The following is a 20,764-nucleotide window of genomic DNA, read 5'->3' as shown; positions in this document are numbered from 1 at the left end:
GAGCATGAATGTAATCAAATCAAATCAAAAACATAAAATAGCAATGTGCAAATTCTTTCACTAAAACAATAATAAATTACATTTTTAACAAAATAACTAAAATAGCATAACATAAAACATAAATTAATATAAATTAAGGCAAATTCAGCCACAAGAAATGGTAATAACTTAATAACTTTTTTCGTTTAAACTTGTGAAACAGCACAATAGGCTCAGCAGGCAGAGATTACATAGAGGAACACGAACAAGGCAGCCTGTGCATACAGAGGTCACTGTGTCCATAAACTGTGTGCGTGTGTGTGTGTTTTGCTGAAAATTTGTGTTCTGTCCTAAAGAATCACTCAGTGAAGTGACTGTTAAGCTTCAACAGTAGTTGGCTCTCAAGGTTCTTGCAGTGAAGCTGTGATCTTTTAGCAGTGAACAGGAGTCCTGCATGACTTAAGAGTCTCTCACAGGCTGCAGATGCTGGAAGACTTGTGTTGACTTTGAGTGACAGTTTCTTGATTTGAGGAAAGGAATGTATGACATCCATACCTCCGTTGGACGGACATGAAAGGTACCTCTCCAGCTCTCCTGTTTCTGATTTTCCTGCCCTCATGGATGCAAAGAAGTCATCTTCATCAGACTGGCTGCTGTTTGTGCGGGCATCATCATCCAACTCCAAGTCAGTGTCCAGGTGATTTTTGATGTAGTCAAAGCCTGTGGCAAGATAAATTGTTTTCAAAAGAATTAGGTGCACACCTTTCTACTGTATAGGCTGCCAAGCTGCTGTCTTTGGTATTAAAAGCCCTCGGTGCTTGTAACTCTTGCCAGCCTATAGTTTGTGACTGACACAATATAAACCTAAATGACAATAACATTACATAGATTCATATACACTCACTGGCCACTTCATTAGGGATACCTGTACAGTATAATGCAATCCACTACAAAAGGTCTGTCATGAATTCTACTTTAACAAAGCTCACAATTTTCCTGTTTTGGTTGACACTGTCAGAAAGGTAACAATTTATCTACTTTATGTTTATTATTGAAGTCGTAGTGGGTGGTGGTGTTGTACTGGAGTACTATATATTGACTGGTGTTTCTAATATTCCGGCCCTCTCGGATGGCCAAAATATTAGAAACATCTCAAAACAATACAGTCTGTTTCAACACTACTGCAAACTACTGTACAACCTTAACAATAAACATGGTCAAATCAATCCTTCTCTGACAGTGTCAATGAAAAAAATCCTTTTTTGTCTTTGTAAAGACAGAATTTATGGCAGAGCTGTTGTAATGGATCAAATTAGATTGTACAAGTGGACCTAATGAAGTGGCTGGTAAGTGTATGTCAAGGTCTACGGATTCACATTTAAATTGATACATAAGTATATTTACCAGCTTTTAAGATGCTCTCTTCAGTGGTCCAGGATGTCCTGAATTTTGGTAGGAGTATAGCTGCAGCAATCAGCTCAGGTTCTTTCATGATCTCTTTGTCTGGCAGACCAGTAGTCTGTTGTGGTGGCAACATGGTTCACAGTGCTCAACTTTTTGATGATTATGTTCTTCATGTTCTTTGCAGCTTCCTGTATTCTACAACATAACATTTTCCTTGTCATTACCGTACACTGAGGTTGCAAGGTTTCTAACATTGTCTTGAAGGATGGTGTCTCAACCACATAAAATGGTTGGTTGGCTTCACATACAAAACTTAGCACAAGCTTGTCAAGCGTTGCTTGTGTTACCTGCCGTGGAGGGACAGCGAATGAATTTGTGATCTTCGCATTCTTTTTAGGAGGTTCGTCAGAAGAGGAGGATTTTTGCTTTCTGTGGGACTGTGGGAAGTCTGTGTACCTCGTCAGTTTGTTGGGGTGAACCCTCTGTTGACAGAAAAAATATCAGTGAGGCTACAGGGAATTTATCCATTAAGACAGACTCATCACCACACCACACCATGACGGTGGGATACTCTATGACTTAGGCACTGAGCATGTTTTTTCAAATATCTAACAGAAAAAAAAGTTTTGTTTATTATAAATTGTTTTATTCACTGAAATTCACTTTACTTTCTCTCCACCATGGTGACTGTGCTTTGCTGTTCACTGACTCCGTATGTGTGTATGTGTGTATGTGTGTGTGTGTCTGTCTGTGAGGCTGCAGTGTGATAATAAATTACTCCAAAGCAATGTACATTTGACAGTTATTTATGACATTATAACAGGGCTAACGTTAGCCTATCCACAGCCAAAACACATATACAACTTACCGCAACGTGTTTTCTCAAGTTCGAAGTGGAGTTCTTGTAGGCTGAAATGTCGACATGTTTAGGCAGACACATATGACAGTGCATGATATAGCTGTTCTTTTTTATAGTCTGTAAGGTAAACATAGATTGAATGTGAGGCCAGGGGTGTTCTGCCTCTTCTGATTCCGAATCACACGCTGTTGTTTCCGCCATTGTTTTCTGCTTTCAGTCACTTTGCTTCTGTGCGGAGTCACTTTGCTTCTGTGCGGGCCGTGGAGATTTTGTGTGCGGTCATGTGACTGCCTGGCTCCGTTTGATTGGTGAAACGGAGTCAAATGTTGTTAGTGGCTACGTTTGATTGGCGAAAAAGAGTCATGTGACAGAGCCTTTGGTGAAAGTCTCTGACAAAACAAAACAAACCACTGTGTACTGAATAACAGATGAATAAAAATAAAAGTAGCGAGCGGAATGTATCTCACTGTAACGGAGTAAAAGTAGCGTTTCTTCATAAACATACTCAAGTAAAAGTAAAAAGTATGTTGCATTAAAACTTAAATTCAACTCCTTTGTGTTTGAATCCTATTTGGTTCATGTTCAGATTGTCCATGGGATTCCTTGAAAAATAAAAGATCACAACTTAAAAACACAGAATAGCATGACCGTGGCAGAATGGTGAATGTTGATGATTCGCCACAAAACAGGGAGTTGTTTTGTGGCAAACAAACACACAAAAAACTATATGGAAACTAACATTGTACTTTGTGATGTATTCACAATATTCAAAGATATTATTAAAGCAATGTCTGCTTCTCATTAATGTTATTTGATGTTATCTTGGATTTATCAGAACTGATTATGATAATTTTATCAGAGGGCCTTGTTAATGTGGTTGAATGATGCAATGCCAAAAGTGACCTTTAGATGTCTCTAAAAATCTCCTGATTGGACTTCCGGTGGCGGCTTGCAATGGAGTAGACGGAGGTCCCGCAGCTCCCGATATTTTTTTCTTATATCAACACGTAATAACATCCCAATCGTGAATTGAACGTTTATTTCAGAACCTACCCTTTATTAAACTGGACATTGCAACATATAACCATACTTCACGCGAGAAAGAGCAGAGAAAAGTGAAACAGCATGGAAAAAGCTCAGCTACAAGAAGTTACAAGATGGCAAAGGAGGTACCGCTAACCCTGCAAGCATTGAAATGTGAGCTACAGTTATCTTGCTAAGCTTCCCTAGCTGATTTTAAAGTTGAAATTGCGGCCCTTCGCCAAGACTTGAGCAGAGATATTGAGGCTCTTCGAGCAGAGACCATAACCAACAGCCAGAAACTGCGCCATGACCTCGAGGATGAAATAGGAAAGCTAAGACAAGACCATGCAGACACCACGGTGGAGCAGGCTGCCATGGCACAGAGCCTTAACAATGCACTTGAGCGGATCACACAACTGGACCATCAGAATTAATCACAATCACGGCAACTGAAGCAACTACAGGAGAAATGTACAGACCTCGAGTCCCGGAGCCAGCGACAAAATCTAAGAATTATCGGAGTCCCGGAAGGAGCTGAGGGAGCCAGCGCCACTCGTTTCATGGCAGATTTCTTCCCGGAGGTACTAGGTCCTGAAAACTTCACATCCCCCGTGATTATAGATTGAGCCCACCGGTCCTTGGCCCCCAAAGCGAAGGATGGCGAGCGCCCTGGTCCCATTTTGGTACGGCTGCATTACTTTGCCGAAAAAGAGCGCATCCTGGGCATATCGAAGGGCTATGGATGGCTCTTATACCGGGACTCGCCTGTTCATATTTTCCTGGATCTCCCCGCCGAGGTCGGGAAACTTTGAGCTGCCTTCAACCCAGTTAAAGCTAAACTGCGTGAGGCCAAGGTTGAGTACAGCCTGTTCTTCCCAGCGGTCCTCTCCTTGAATCTCAATGGCGTGAGGCACAAGTTTAACACGGCAGAATCAGCTGCTGAGTTTTATGTTTGTTTTTACTGTTCTTTATGTTTGTTTTTAATTGCTTTTATACGAGCCTGTCAAAGAAGAATTTCTGTCACTCATGAGAGACAATAAAGTCTATCTATCTATCTATCTATCTATCTAGCTACCACGCAAAGATAGCGCCGTGTCCATAATGTGACAATCTCGTGAGTAACGTTATTTTGGTCTGATTTGAGTTGTTGTCTTAAAAAGTCAGGCCAATTATGATTTAATGCTAACATAGCCATGTTCAGAGTAAGTTCAAGGATAGTTATCATGGCTAATGTTATGTGAACTAAAGTGTTTATTTACCAGGATGTTTTTTCTGGGAGATTGTTGTAAGCTGTTGTCACACTTTTATTTACTGGCCCTTTTTTACTGGTTTTGTGTTAAATATGTGTTTATTTCGTACTGGAGAAGATTTTCCTCCCTTTCTTTTGTTTTTACAGACACCTCGGGAGAAAAAAAATGACGCGTGATCGCCCTCTATTGCTGGACGTGAGTTATGCACAATGATGTGGCTGAGGGCTTCACTACCAGACTGGCTAGAGGATTATTGTGTTGTGGGCTGTGTTATGCAGTAATCAGGCCCTAAATCAGGACATTCATCTTAGGTGTGACACCTCTGATTTCTGGCAATGAATTTGTGCAAATGTGGGATTTCTTCGCTTTTCAGTTGGGGAAAAGCAAGGGAGGGTGGGGGGTTGTTGCATTGGTTCTGCCTTTTTACCTGCGTGTTATCCATCTCTTTACAGGGCAGCTTGTTAAAGTTTTACATAACGTCACCACACTTAATATGATGGGAACAGTACCTTGTACCTATGACATCTTCCTGTGCTAAGGGGGAAAGCCTTGTGCAATTTATTAGCTGGAATACTAAGGGCCTTAACAATGCTGTAAAACTAGGAAGCGCATTGACTCACTTGAAAAAGCTCAATGCGGATTTCCGGCTTAAGTTGCACAGCGCTGGGCTCATGCAGAGTTTATTTATTTATGCGTTTTTAAGCACTATTCGTTATTTTCCTACGATCCACTAGTCTTGTATAACTTTTATTTTATACATTTTTCGGTTTTCTATCATTACAATGCTGCCCAAAGTTAATAAAGGAGGAAACACCATACAATCACACCTGCGGCCCATCACCTAGGATGCCTCCCCACCCTGTGGTGAATCCACGTCTCTGCCGCGGGCTACCAATACACAGCCCACCTGTACGGATGCCACTGCGCTTAAAACTGAGTTACTTCTGGCTCTCAGTGAGGATGTCGCAGCTATATTTAAAGCGGAGCTCTAGGCGCCCCTGGGTGAGAACCTTTCTTTCGTTAAGACTGAGCTGCTCGCTTTCAAAAGTGAACTATCCTCCAGCATATCTACTATGCAGCAAAACTTTGCCGGGCTGAAGGGTACCGTAGTGGAGATAGAGCAGTCTCTGTCTACCTGCACCGATGATATTGTAACCCTTCAAAACAAAGTGGAGCACCTCACTCAAGAAATGGTCAAATTGGAAGATAAGTGCAAGGATTTGGAGTCAAGGTCGCGCCGCCAGAATATCCATATCATCAGTGTCCCGAAGGAGGACTCAACCTTGGCGTCCACCGCTAATGTGTCTAAACTGCTGATGGAGGCCTTCGCGCTCGGGAAGGAACCACTGGTGGATAGAGCCCATCGGGCTCTGTTCCCCAGGCCCAGACCGCACTACTACGCCGACTGCACCGAGATTCTCAGGAAGGTGAGAGAGATACAACGGATTAAAAGTACGGACATCACCATCTCCGTGTTTCCCAACCATACCCCAAGACGGCACGGGCTCGTGCTGCTTTCAATGAGGTTAACTGCCTGCTACACGACATCGAGGGAGCCAGGTTTGGTATTCTCTACCCGGCGCGGTTGCGCATCACCTATAACGGTGTGCAGCGCGACTTCACATCACCTGAGGAGGCTAAGACATTTATTAAGACGCTCAAAAAATAAAGATGTGAGCCTGTGCGCTTAATTGCTGCAATGCACTTTCTCCATGTATATATTACAAGAGTTATTCAAAAGTCCTGGTGAGTTGTAAAGCTCCTCCTTGTAACCTGGACACTGGTCATTTCTAACATCAGGTCTATAAGATTCTTTTGATATAAAACTTTTTTTATTATTTTTTTTTATTTTTTATGCCTTCATTTATCATCTAATACTTTTGTTTATTGCATTGAAAGACTTAGGCACTCGTGGACAATTTAGCACTTTGGGTGACTTCTACACCTGCACTTTATTTTTCTATTGAACTGACTCAGTGTGGAGCAGGCTAAAATTCTTAAGTTTTTGTGCCCGATAGGTTTTCCTTAAAATTATACGTCTCATGTGTCTCATTTTTATTCATTTTTTTAAATTAATTATTTTTTTTGTTATTCTCTAATACAGACACCAGCTGTCTGCTATGCTAACACTCTATAGTCATTTCTAGTGCCTCCTATTTAATGTTTAAAGTTCACGCTCTGCGGGGTTCTACCCACCTGTTAGTTCTAGCTACATAGTCGTAAGCTTAATTTTTAAGTTGGCTCCTGTCGGTGTCTGCACTGCTGTTTCCATCGTTTGGGGATGGGAACACTTGATGTGCGGGAGGGGGGTGGGTTGGGGTGGATTGTGGGTGGTTGTTGTGTTATGTCTCTGCATTATTACTCATGTACATTTTTTGTTTGTTTGTTTGTTTTTTGTTTGTTTTGTTTTTCCTTCTTCTTCCTTTCCTTGTAGGGGTGATCTTTTTATCGTCTTATCTCCATTCACCTTTCTCTATTCCTGATAAAACTCAAGCTTAGATGCTCAAGCCCAGCCACTGGATCTTCTATCAGATTTTTGAGCTGGAATGTTAAAGGCTTGAACAGCCCCATTAAACGATCAAAGGTTCTCTCCCTTTTGAAGCGCTTAAATGCCGATGTCATATTTCTACAGGAAATGCATTTGCATGATACAGATCAAGTCAGACTTAAAAGCCCATGGATCAATGATATTTTTCACTCAACTTTTGACTCTAAAGCTAGAGGGGTAGCTATTTTGGTCAATAAAATGGTTCATTTTACCACCACTAAAATTATAGCTGATAGGAACGGCAGATATTTAATTGTAGCAGGCCATTTATGCCATAATCCCGTTTTATTAGTAAACATTTATGCTCCAAATTTTGACAACCCAGATTTTATAAATAGACTATTTGGCACCCTCCCTTTCTTGAACACCCATTTCTTAATTCTTGCTGGGGATCTGAACTGTGTGATGAACCCAATTTTGGACTGTTCTAATCCCCGCACTCTCACCCAGTCTTCCATGTCCAAATCGATTTCGGATTTTATGCTCCAGAATGGGTTTGTGGACCCTTGGAGATTTTATAATCCCCAAACTAGGGTATATTCTTTTTATTTTCATGTGCACCAATCTTACTCCCGCATTGATTATTTTTTTGTCAATGGTTCCCTGGTCCCCAAAGGGACATCCTCCTTATATCATTCCATTATTATTTCTGATCATGCTCCTCTAAGCCTTAATATTAGACTCTCAAGCCAACCTTATTATTCCTCACCCTGGAGGTTTAATACTCTGCTACTGTCTGATGATGCATTCAATGCCTTTATTGAGTCCTCAATTGATGAGTTTATAACTACTAACAAAAACGATTCTGTGTCTTACTCACTATTATGGGAATCGCTTAAAGTTTATCTGCGTGGTCAGATTATTTCTCATTCTGCTTATCGCAACAAAACCCGTAAGGCCAGGGTAGATGAACTCTTCACTAAAATTATGGATATTGACAGACGAAATGCTATTAACCCATCCCAGAGTTTAGTGAAACAGTGTCATGACCTACAGGTTGAATTGGACCTCCTTACAACAACCGATGCAGAGCGACTTCTAGTAAGTTCTCGTGCTACTTATTATGAGCATGGTGATAGACAGAGTAGGCTCCTAGCTCATCAATTGAAACGTCAAACTACCTCTTGATTAATTACACAAATTAAAGATTCCTCTGACAACCTTGTCTCCGACCCCACATCTATCAATGACATTTTTAAGAATTTTTATTTCTCCCTTTATGAATCGGAATCATCATCAGACATGGCAGAAATGACTTCTTTTCTCCATAATCTTAACATCCCCAAAGTTGATCCCCCCACTGCTAATGGGCTTGATGCGCCTTTAACTTTGGAGGAAATTAAGTTATCTATCAAAGCCATGCAAAACAATAAAACACCCGGCCCAGACGGATTCCCTGTCAAGTTTTTTAAGAAATGTATTAATAAACTAGCCCCTCTCTTCCTCTATATTTATAATGAGTCCCTAGAACGTGGTTCATTATCTCCCACTTTAACCCAGGCCTCCATATCCCTTCTCTTAAAGAAGGGTAAAGACCCTACACCTTGTACCTCTTATAGGCCTCTTGCTTCTTAATGTTGACGTTAAGATTTTGGCTAAAACGTTAGCAACTCGTCTTGGAAAGTTTCTTCCTATAATCATATCAGAGGAACAGAAAGGCTTCATCAAAGGTCATCAGCTGTTTTTTAATGTCCGAACCCTTTTGAATGTAATTTTCTCTGGACGTTCCTCTTCAACCCCCAAAGTAGTATTTCAATTGATGCAGAGAAAGCGTTCAATCGGGTAGAATGGCAATATCTTTTTGAGGTTCTACAATGGTTTGGTTTGGGGAACAAGTTTATTTCTTGGATCCGACTTTTATATACTTCCCCTTAAGAGTGACTTTAAATGTAAACAGATATCACTGTCATCCTCCTTCACCAGCTTTGAACTGAGTTTGTTTGAGCTGGGGCATTCTCTCATGGTGTTGTGTGCTGTGGTCTATCTGCCTCCCAAATACAACAGAGACTTTTTAACAGATTTTTCTGAGTTCTTGGCTTATATTATGCCCAAATATGATCCTTATTGTTGGAGATTGTAATATTCATGTGTGTTGCCCTGAAAACCCTTTGGCGTGAGACTTTTTAAACATCATTGACTCTTTTAATCTTGTGCAGTCTGTACTTGGGCTTACACATGAACGTGGTCACACACTTGATCTTGTTTCATCCTATGGTTTGCCTGTTTTTAACCTGGAGGTCTGTGATGCTTTTTTCTCTGTTCATATGCCTGTACTTTTTGAAGCTGCTGTTTGCTGTCACACAGTTAAACCTCACGCTGCTGCTGGCAGATGTCGAGTTATTAACCCTTCCACTGCTGCTCACTTCTCAGCTGTTTTCAGTCAGAACTGCATCATTCCTGAATCTGTGTGTGAGGATACAGAGGCTCTTAACTCATGGTTTCTCGACACCTGTCAAACTGCCATAGACATTGCGGCTCCATTAAAGACCAGGCAGCATAAAACTAAACCAGAGCCTTTGTTACATTCTGTCACTGTCTGTGGCAGATACTGGGGTTGTTGGTGTTTTTTGTGTTGCAGAGGTGCATGGAGAAGCTGGGCGGAGCCGGCCACTGGAGCAGCTGAGACCCACACACCTGCAGCAGGTTGGAGAATTAGCGCCTGCTCATAAGCCCTGCTCTCGGCGTTACCCGCTGCCAGATGATTTCGTCTCCCGACGTGGTATATGGCTCCGGCTAGATCGAGACTGTTTAGATCGACTAGTGTATTTTCTTATTCTCCAGTGGAATTTAAACTAACTTGTATTTTTCTCGTGTCCAGCTGCTACCGGCATCCCGACCACCTGTGTTCCTGCTTCAGCCACCCAGCTCTCTGCACCTCTCCAGCCCGCTCCACTGCTCTGTGTTCCCTGGAGGATTCAGCCCTCGCCCTGGTGCGCTCAGCTCCGCGACAGGGATTCGGCCCCGGACCCTCCATCACCTGCATCTGTCCTTGCTTCCTCAATAAAGCACCTTATACCCCACTCCCTGCCTCTGCCTCCGCTTCTGGGTTCTCCCACCTAAGACTCAGCCACTATTGGGCCATCTTTTCTCACAGTTATTAATGGCAGTCTGTCCTCTGGTCCCTGTAAATTTTAAACATGCAGTTATGCAGCCTTTGTTAAAAAAAAACCTGGGCTGGATCCTACTGTTTTGGCAAATTTCAGGCCTATCTCTAAATTGCCTTTCTTTTCTAAAATCTTAGAGAAGATTGTTTATTCTCAGCTCATGGACTTTTTAAATGAACAAAATATTCTCAAGATTTTCAATCCGGTTTTAAAACATTGCACAGCACAGAATCAGCGCTTTTACGAGTTTTTAATGATATCTTTTTAGCTACTGACTCTGGTCACTGTGTTGTCCTTGTACTTTTAGATTTGACTGCAGCATTTGATACAGTGGACCATGAAATCCCGATTGCTCGTTTGGATCAGTGGGTGGGCATCGGTGGCACAGCACTTGAATGGTTCAGGTCCTACCTGTCACATCGGATTTTCTGTGTCAGCCTTGATTACTCCGTGTCCTCCACTGCTCCTCTCTCATGTGAGGTCCCACAGGGCTCTGTGCTTGGTCCTCTTTTATTTTTTCTCTATCTACTCCCTCTTGGTTCCATTCTCAGGAAACATGGCATTTCTTTTCACTGTTATGTGGATGACAGTCAGATCTATGTCCCCCTTAAAAAGTCTGACTCCTACTCTGTTAAGCCACTGCTAGTGTTTACACGACCTTAAAGCTTGGATGTCTTTAAATTTTCTAAATTTTAATGAAAAAAAGACAGAAGTCATGGTCTTTGGTGGCACTTCTGTGACCCCCCTAGTTGATCTGGGTTCTTTGGCACAGTATCACAAGCTAATTGTGAACAATCTGGGGGTAAAAGTGGACGCTGACCTTAAATTTGACAGCCAGATTAAAGCTGTGGTGAAGTCCAGCTTTTTCCAGTTGAGGCAGCTGGCAAAAATTAAACCAGTCCTTCAGAGACAGCACTTTGAGACAGTAATCCACGCCTTTGTGACCACTTGGCTGGATTACTGTAATGCACTTTATATGGGGGTTAGTGGGTCCTCAATTGCTCGTCTTCAACTGGTACAAAATGCTGCTGCATGTCTTTTAACCGACACAAGCAAGTATTAGCACATTTCACCTATTTTAGCTTCACTCCACTGGCTGCCCGTCCATTTAAGGATTCATTTTAAAATTCTTTTATTTGCTTTTAAAGCCTTGAATGGCCTTGCCCCACCTTACCTCTCTGAGCTGCTGCACCCCTACACTCCCAGCCGCTCTCTCAGGTCAGCTGACCAGCTGCTCCTGACAGTGCCTAAAGCTAGGCTTAAGCTCAGAGGGGAGTGAGCATTTGCCATTGCAGCTCCAAAACTTTGGAATGGATTGCCACTGCACATTAGACAGGCCTCCTCACTGTCTCATTTTAAAACTCTTCTTAAAACCCACCTCTTTTCTTTGGCTTTTGACACCATGTAGGGTATTAATTTTATGATTTTAAGTGTATACGTGCATATTTTTAACTTGTGCATGCAGTACATTTTATTTATTTTATTTTATTTTATTTATTTTATTACTTTTATCTTTCTATTGTGTACTTCATCATTTTATTGTGCTTCTATTGTGTTATCTATTTATTGTGTTTTATCTTGTTGTGCAGCACTTTGGAAAACCTTGTTTGTTAAAATTGTGCTATATAAATAAAGTGGATTGGATTGGATTGATGACCTTCTTTTATATATATCAGATCCGCTGACTACTATTCCGCCAATTTTATCTATGCTAAAGAGATTTGGCTCTTTCTCAGGCTATAAAGTTAATCTCCTTAAAAGCAAATGTTTTCCTATAAATTCCCTAGCTCTAACACTTAAACAGTCTGATATTCCTTTCAAGCTCAGCCCTCAGGGTTTAAGTATTTGGGGATCAATGTGACTCACACCTTACCTTCTCTCTATTCTGCCAATTTTTCTCCTCTACTTGCCCAGGTTGGGGTAGACTTTAGTGGATAATCACCTATTCCCCCCATCTTTTACGAATACCTCCTACAAGTTATGGCAAAATCGAGGCATTAAGGTTCTCAGAGACCTCTTTAAAGATGGCACTTTTGCTACTTTTTCAGGCCTTTCTTCAGATTTCAATTTACCTACATCCCATCTATTTCTCTACTTTCAAGCTAGACATTGTGCTTCTTCTCTTTTTCCATGTTATCCTTCCCTACCTATTAATCAACAATGGAATGACCTCCTGACCTTGAAACCCCTCCAGAAAGTGCTAATATCGAAAATTTCTGACAAGCTCATGGCTCTTGACACTCATCCAGTTGTCAAAACCAAAAACGCTTGGGAGCGTGAGCTTAGTACAAATCTGACAGATCAATTTTGGGATAAGGCTGTACATTGTATACGCTTAACTACTCCTTGTGCCAGGCTACAGCTTATACAGTTCAAAGTATTGCACATCCATTTCAGCAAATCTAGACTATCTGAAAAATATCCTAATGTTCCAAACCAGTGCGATAGATGCCATGCTTCTGCCTGTAATTTAAGTCAGATGTTCTTCTTTTGTCCCACACTACACAAATTTTGGGCTGACTTTTTTATGATTTTGACAAAGGCTCTAGGGGCCCAAATAAAGACAGACCCCTTTATTGCTATATTTGGGGTCTCACCTGTACTACTTCGCATTAACTCTTTACAATCAGAAGTTTTAGCCTTTACTTCGCTTCTGGCAAGACGTCGCATTTTACTCCTCTGGAAGTCTCCTAAACCCCCATCTACATATCTCTGGCTTAAGGATGTTATGTTCTTTCTTAAATTGGAGAAGATACGTTTAGCAGTGAAAGGTTGTTCCAATAAATTTTCTCGCAAATGGAATTCTTTCATAAACTATTTCAATTCCTTACCAACTTTGCCCCCGGACTAACCCCCCCCCCCCCCCCCCCCCCCCCCTTATCCTTTCTTAAGGGTAAGGGGGGATATTAATTTATTAATTTATTCATCTTTATTTTATTCCGCCACTAATTCATTTATCTCATTTGATTAGATTTGTATTTATTTTTGTTACTCGTTTATTTTATTTATCTTTTCCTTTTCTTTAGCAGAGTGTACTGATACGCTGCAGTCTGCTCTTGTCCTTAGCAGTGGCAGCAGCATACCAGACAATGATGGAGGAGGTGAGGATGAACTCGATGATGGCAGTGCAGAAGTGCACCATCATCGTCTTTGGCAGGTTGAACTTCTTCAGCTGCCGCAGGAAAAACATCCTCTGTTGAGCTTTTTTGGTGAGGATTCTGATGTTCAGCTCCCATTTTAGGTCCTGGGTGATGATGGTGCCCAGGAAGCGGCAGGACTCCACAGAGTCGACTGGGGAGCCACACAGGATGACAGAGGCAGGTAGGGCTGGGTTCTTCATGAAGTCCACGACTATCTCCACTGTCTTTAGAGCGTTAAGCTCCAGGTTGTTCTGGACCAGGTCACCAGATGGTCAATCTCCCATCTGTAGGCTTACTCATCCCCGCCAGAGATGAGTCCAATGAGCATGGTGTCGTCCGCAAACTTCAGGAGCTTGATGGACTGGTGACTGGAGGTGCAACCGTTGGTGTACAGGGAGAAGAGCAGAGGAGAAAGAACGCAGCCTTGGGGGGATCCGGTGCTGATGGTCTGGGATTCAGAGACATGTTTCCCCAGCTTCACGCACTGCTTCCTGTCAGACAGGAAGTCTGTGATCCACCTGCAGGTGGAGTCAGGCACATGGAGCTGGGAGAGCTTGTCCTGTAGCAGAGCCAGGGGGATAGTGTTGAAAGCAGAGCTGAAGTCCACAAACAGGATCCTGGCATATGTTCCTGGGGAGTCCAAATGCTGGAGGGTGTAGTGCAGGGCCATGTTTACTGCATCGTCTACAGACCTGTTGGCTCTGTAGGCGAACTGCAGTGGGTCCAGGAGTGGGTTGGTTAAGGATTTGAGGTGAGACAGCACAAGGCGCTCAAACGACTTCATGACCACAGAGGTCAGGGCGATGGGTCTGTAGTCATTCAGTCCTGTGGTCCTTGGCTTTTTGGGGACGGGGATGATGGTGAAGACTTTGAAGCAGGCTGGCACATGACATATCTCCAGTGAGGTGTTGAAGATGTCCATGAACACTGGAGACAGCTGGTCAGCGCAGTGCTTCAGGGTGGATGGAGAGACAGAAGCCGTTTTTATACTGGGCAATAAGCCACCAATTGGCTGTCCTTTTTGCGGCTAGGGCCGCAGATTTAGACAGAAGGTGGCAAATTGGCGGTCTGTTTTGGTCCACCAATTTGACGCCTCGGAGGGTACACTTATTTCCGCCTCCATTGCTATCTAAATCCGAGACGTCAATGTGCCGGCAATTGCGTGAGATGGGCGGAGGTGTCGATGACCTACACTGTTGTGCGACCCACAGCCGGAGAGTTTTAAAACCAGGAAACAGCTGATCACAGCAATCAGTCCATCACTTCATCCGTGGACGTCAAGATGAGCAACTGGAAAGCCTATGAGATCCGGGAGATGCTAGTGTCTCCTCGGTCTCTGTAGCTGACAGCTAGCGGACACAAACAAACAGCTAGTAGCTGCTGTCAGCTGGTGTGTAGCAGCAAGCTACGAACGGTCTTTCAAATTAAAAGTCCCCTGCTAAGAACCCAGTTCTAAAATCCAATGGGGTGCAATGTAAAGCTGTTATTTATAAGACAAATTCGTTGTCACTGTTCACTGCCCAACTTCGTGCTTCACGTCACGTCACATGTTTACGCGCGGCCAAGTGGCGGCTTTTGGAAAAGAAGGAATATTACGCCTCCCTTTTAGAAAGACAAGGAGCAAATGTGCCGCCTTTTCTATCTGAAAAGGGCTAGAGTCTGGTCCGGCTGCTTTGCGGGGGTTCTGTCTCTTGAAGAGCTTGTTGAAATCCGTCTCTTGCAGGCAGAGAGTCGTCACTGTGGTAGAGGAGGGGAGGGACCCAGAGGTGTGAAATGGAGAGGCCCAGGGTCCTGCTGAGCTGGGGGTGGGGGGGGTTGGTGAGATGGGAGAGGGTGTCATGGGGGATGGTGTCAGGTGTGTCCCTTTGTCTCTCAAAGCGACAGTAGAACTCGTTCAGTTCATTTGCAAGTCGCAGGTCGTTGATGGAGTGGGGGGGGTTAGGTTTGTAGTTTGTAATCTTTCTGAGCCCCTTCCAGACAGAACCAGAGTCGTTAGCTGAGTACTGTTGTTTAGCTTCTCTCACCGCCTTGCTAAAGCTGTACTTCGACCTCTTAAACCTGTCCCTGTCCCCACTCCTGAACGTATCCCCCTTTTGCAACCTTAGCTGTCTGAGTTTGGCTATGAACCAGGATTTGTCATTGTTATAACTCACCCTGGTGCGTGATGGGATGAAGCAGTCTTCACAGAAGCTGATGTATGACGTCGCAGCCTCTGTATACTCATCCAGACTGTTGGTGGCAGTCCTGAAAGCATCCCAGTCTGTACAGTCCAAACACGCCTGCAGGTTCCCCACACCTTCACTAGTCCACTGCTTTGATGTCCTCACAACAGGTTTGCAGAGCTTTAGTTTCTGCCTGTATGAGGGAATCAGTTAGACCATGACGTGGTCAGAGAGGCCCAGTGCAGCGCGGGGGACGCCGTGATATGCACCACTGACTGTTGTGTAGCAGTGATCCAGAATATTGTTCTCTCTGGGCGGGCAATTAACCCTTTAAGCCCGTTCGGCCCGTGGGCGGGCCGAAAAAACCCGACAGTAATAAACACAGTAAAAAAAAGTAGTAAGACAGGACAACGGTGTTTACTTTCAATTGTTGATCAAATGTTATACTCTAATGTTCACAAAAGAGGGGCAGACGTGCATTTTAGTGAAAACGTTAGTATTTAGAGATGATTTTAAACCTTGTTGGTGTGAAATCCGCGACATTTAAAAAGTGTGATCTGAGGAAGTAAATGCATTGCATCATCGTAGAACACAATGTGGTGCGACCATGTTTGTAGTCCTTTGAAAGGGGAGGAGCTCCTGAATTGAATGAGACCAAGCCTCCTATGGACTACAATACCCAGCAGAGATGGAAACCCCGCGTAAAGGTAACCGCGAAAATGCCTTGCAGTGCGCCATTACGAACAGTGCACGTAGGGTGGCGCTAGCTCTCTGTAACAGGCGAGTCGACCTCTGTCACCATTCAGTCGGTTGTAAGTGTTTTTTGTTGTTTTTTTTTTAGTATTTAGTGTTTTTGTGGCCACAATGGCAAAGAGATACAGGGACATGGCTGAAATTTTGGCTGAGATTCAAAGAGGGTCCGAAATTGATTTTTTGGATTCATCTGACTCCGAGAGTGGCGGCTCAGAAGAAGAGGCAATTACGCGCGGCGTGGATCACGTTCACGAGTAAGTATTTGTATTTCTTTCTAATGGCTAATTTTTGTGCTAAAAGCCCATCCTAAGCACTGCCAACCAAACGAAACACACCTCAAACCCCAAGCTAGTAACGTTATGTTGGCATGTAACAAAAACGCGAAAACAGCGCAGGTCCACTTTTCTGCCACGTCTCATTTCACCACATCATGCTAACAGATGCTAACAGATGCTAACCAAACAAACGACATTCACCACGTCATGCTAACAGATGCTAACCAAATAAACGACATGTCATATGAAAGCAGAGGCTCTGCTGACTAGAAAGATGTCTCCCCCTTCACTGTGGGACGTAAATTTGGCGAACTAGCAGCCAAAGAGTAGCGAAAATAAACTTCACAAAATCGTAAAATGCATCTTACCTTTGCTGTTTTGTGGTCAAAAGTTATAAAATATATTATATTTTATTTTTTTATTTTATTATTATAAAAAAATGTTATTGTGTGAGTGAGTCATTTTTGGGCAGGCTGTGCTTTGTACTGTACAGAATATGCTGAAGAGGTTATATGTAGACACAGTACAGTATAAAGCAGGGCAATTCAATTCAATACTATTTTTTTTGTAGATGTTTCACTGTGTTTGTCTCTTTTGGTCGTGGTTTGCACACATTGGATTATGTGTGTCGTCCCAAATACTGTATACAAAAATATATACACATAAAGTGCATACAAGTGCAAACACAATATAGTATAGGTCAGGGCTACTCAATTATATTGAATATTTTTACACATTTCCACTACCTTTGTCTCCTTTGGTCGAATGTACATACATCATTACATATTTTGTCCCAAATACTAATTATTATCATCATTTTCATAGCCAACAAGAAGAGGAGAGTGAGGCTTCAGGCCCATCATCTCCTCAGCCCCCCCCTACTCCAGACACTCAGCCACCTGTGTCTCCATCTGAGGCATCACCTCTCCTATCAAGGTTTGTGTACTGATTATTTGTGTAGGTTTTGTCTCTTACTGCTTCAATGATACATTTATATGCTTTTCTGCTGTTAGAAATTTATGTGATTCGTCAGTCCTTTGAATATAATTCTTTCAACATCTATTGCTCTGTTTTCATGCAGCAGTGATCATGAAGGAGATGAGGATGTGGATTATGCCCCCCCACTACACAGTTCCTCCAGGCGCCGATCTACATCCTCCAGTCCCGGGTCCTCTTCCCCTGACAGGCTAACTAAGAGAGGTTGTGGTCGTGGCCGCGGCCGTGGTCCTGGCCGTAGAGGGCAAGCCAGCAAGCGGCCAAAACTGGCTGCTGGAGACTTTGAGCCTCAGCAGGGGAGATGGAGGACAAAGGAAGAGCCAGATGTTGAACCCCCAACACCACAGTTTGAGCCGAAACACCCACCTGGCCCCAGGATTGACACCACTGTCAACTGGTCTCCCCTCAGTCTCTTCAAACTTCAGCAGCAGCAGTCTGCACAGCATTATAAACAATACAAATGCTAATGCTGTGCGACGATTGGCACAAGGTTCCAAGTACAAGTGGTTTCCCCTCTCAGTTGACTCATTTTACATCTTTCTTTCCATCATCCTCTTCTTTGGCTTGGTACATGTGCACTCCAGGGCAGATTTCTGGAGGAGGGAGTGGCCGTACCAATTTGTTTTCCCCAAAAGCAGCATGTCCAGGGACCGGTTTGAGGCCATCTTTTGGTCTCTTCATCTGTCTGATGTTACAGAAGATGAAGAGAATGAAAGAAAGAGAGGGACACCTCAGTTCGACAGGCTATTCAAAATCAAGCCACTCTATGGCGAGATTGTGAATGCCTGTAACTCCCTTTTCCAGCCGTACCAGAACATCTCAATCGATGAAAGGATGGTAGCAAGCAAAGCCCGCATTGGATTCAGGCAGTACATGAAAGATAAGCCAACAAAATTCGGCTACAAATTGTTTGTATTGGCAGACTCTAAAACTGGCTACACCTCCAATTTTTTTGTTTATCAGGGTAAAGATAAGAGTAAGGTCAAACTGAGGGGACAGAAGGATGATGGCCTCAGTGTCACATCCGTCATGGACCTGATGAGGTTTGACCTCCTTGGAAAAGGATATCATCTTTATGTTGATAACTTTTACACCAGTCCACTCCTTTTCAATAAACTTTTAAAAAATCACACGGCAGCTTGTGGCACCATTAGGACAAATAGAGAGGGATTTCCAAGGACGACAAACAACGACCTCCCAAAGAAGCCTGAGAGGGGAGACATGAGGTGGATCCGTAAGGGCAACCTCCTCTTTGCACGGTGGATGGACACTAAAGTGGTCAATCTCTGCAGCACCTTTCACAAGGCGTACAGCGGAGCCACTGTACTGAGGAGGGTGAAGGGGCCAGATGGACACTGGCACAGGGCTCCTGTGGATGTGCCTGATGCGTGCAGGGACTACAACATCAACATGGGTGGGGTGGACCTCTCAGACGCCCTCATCCACTACTACTCGGTGCATGGCAAGACGATGCGGTGGTACAAGACGTTTTTTTATCATTTCATCGACATTGCTGTCGTCAACAGCTACATCCTGCACAACGCTGTGGCCAGCAGCCACAACCAGACCCCCATGTCCCACAAACAATTCAGAGAAGTTCTGATGAGGGAGATGGTTGAGCAGGCTAAAGCTTTGGTTGCTGAAGCCACCCCCCGCCCGAGCCTCACCAACACCTGCATGCCTGTGTTCAGAGGGACCACTGGCACTCAGGACCGCAGGAAGTGTGTGGTCTGTGCAGCCAAGGAGAAGGTGAAGGCCAAGCAGATGCCGGGCTACAAAATCAGGGACATGAAGACACCCATGTACTGCTCAAGGTGCAATGTGTCACTTTGCCTTGTTCCTGACAGAAACTGCTTCCTTGAGTACCATGGCATGGGACTTCAAAAATGAGCCTGCTGCTGGCAAGCCATCCCTCCCACCCCCTTATAGCCCATTGTAAATAGTTGCATTTGTTGCACTTTTTTACTCTACTCTTGTTCTAATTGTTGTTGCAGTTGTTTTATTAGGTTATTGCTGCTAATATCTATTACTGTTTTCATAAAACTACTCCATGTGATGAATGGGACTTAAAAAATGAGCCTGCTGCTGGCAAGCCATCCCTCCCACCCCCTTATAGCCCATTGTAAATACTTGCATTTGTTGCACTTTTTTACTCTACTCTTGTTCTAATTGTTGTTGCAGTTGTTTTATTAGGTTATTGCTGCTAATATCTATTACTGTTTTCATAAAACTACTCCATGTGATGAATGATACATTTTGTTGTTGTTTTCATTGATTTTAATTATACATATATTATGCACAATGGTACAAATTGATGAAGCACAAGGTAAATGTTATACCCAAAAGGTCCAGTAGATGGCATTACACTAGTCTAATGGACATAAGTTGTATTTTCCAGCCAGTTTCCATGGGAAGTGGAAAGTAATCCATTTGGCACAGTTTGGCACAAAGTGTGCCAAACTGTGCCAAAATTAGTGTCCGCCTGGTTGTATCCTTACTAAAACCTTAGTGGAGGCTTAGCCCCTTGCTCAAATTCTATCAAATTTGATAAATATGTAGACAAGGATTTGCTGAAGGTAATCAATGGCATCTGTCTGCATGGAATCATTGTTGGCATAGTTTTATCCTCTGTCAAATAGGGGGGAAAATCAGGCGAGGATAGAAATTTCACATTTCTCCACTGGTTTATTCCAATTTACTCAGGCATAGTGGCAGACACACATTTTTTTACACTGGGAACACATTCTCTGAAGTCCCTAGATGTCCAAAGACACCAAGAACATGCATATGAACGTTTTTATAGTGGAGTAATTCTTCATTTACTTTGGGTATGTCTTTTTAGGCATTTTTTCTGAAAATATGGCCAGGGCTTAAGAGGTTAATGAACTGTTTGAATTTGGGTAGTTCATGGCTGAGGTTACCTTTGTTAAAGTCACTAAGCACAATCACCAAAGAGTCTGGGTTAGTCTGCTTCACACTCAGTATCTGGTCGGCTAGCACGTGCTGCGCCTCCTGCACGTTAGCATGCGGTGGGATGTAAACACCGACCAGAATAAATGAAACAAACTCACGTGGGGAGTAGAAGGGTTTGCAGTTTAATACCTTTAGGTCGAATTATTTTCCTTTGCAGCGTGGCACAAGACAGGGTTGTCCCCTCTCCCCCTACTATTTGCACTTTCCATCGAGCCCCTGGCTATTGCTCTACGCTCACTTGGTAACTATCAGGGGATACTTAGGGGAGAGAGGGAACACAAGGTTTCCTTATATGTGG

Source organism: Pagrus major, chromosome 4 (assembly GCF_040436345.1).
Source record: "Pagrus major chromosome 4, Pma_NU_1.0".
Taxonomy (NCBI): domain Eukaryota; kingdom Metazoa; phylum Chordata; class Actinopteri; order Spariformes; family Sparidae; genus Pagrus; species Pagrus major.
This window is presented reverse-complemented; position numbering follows the sequence as displayed.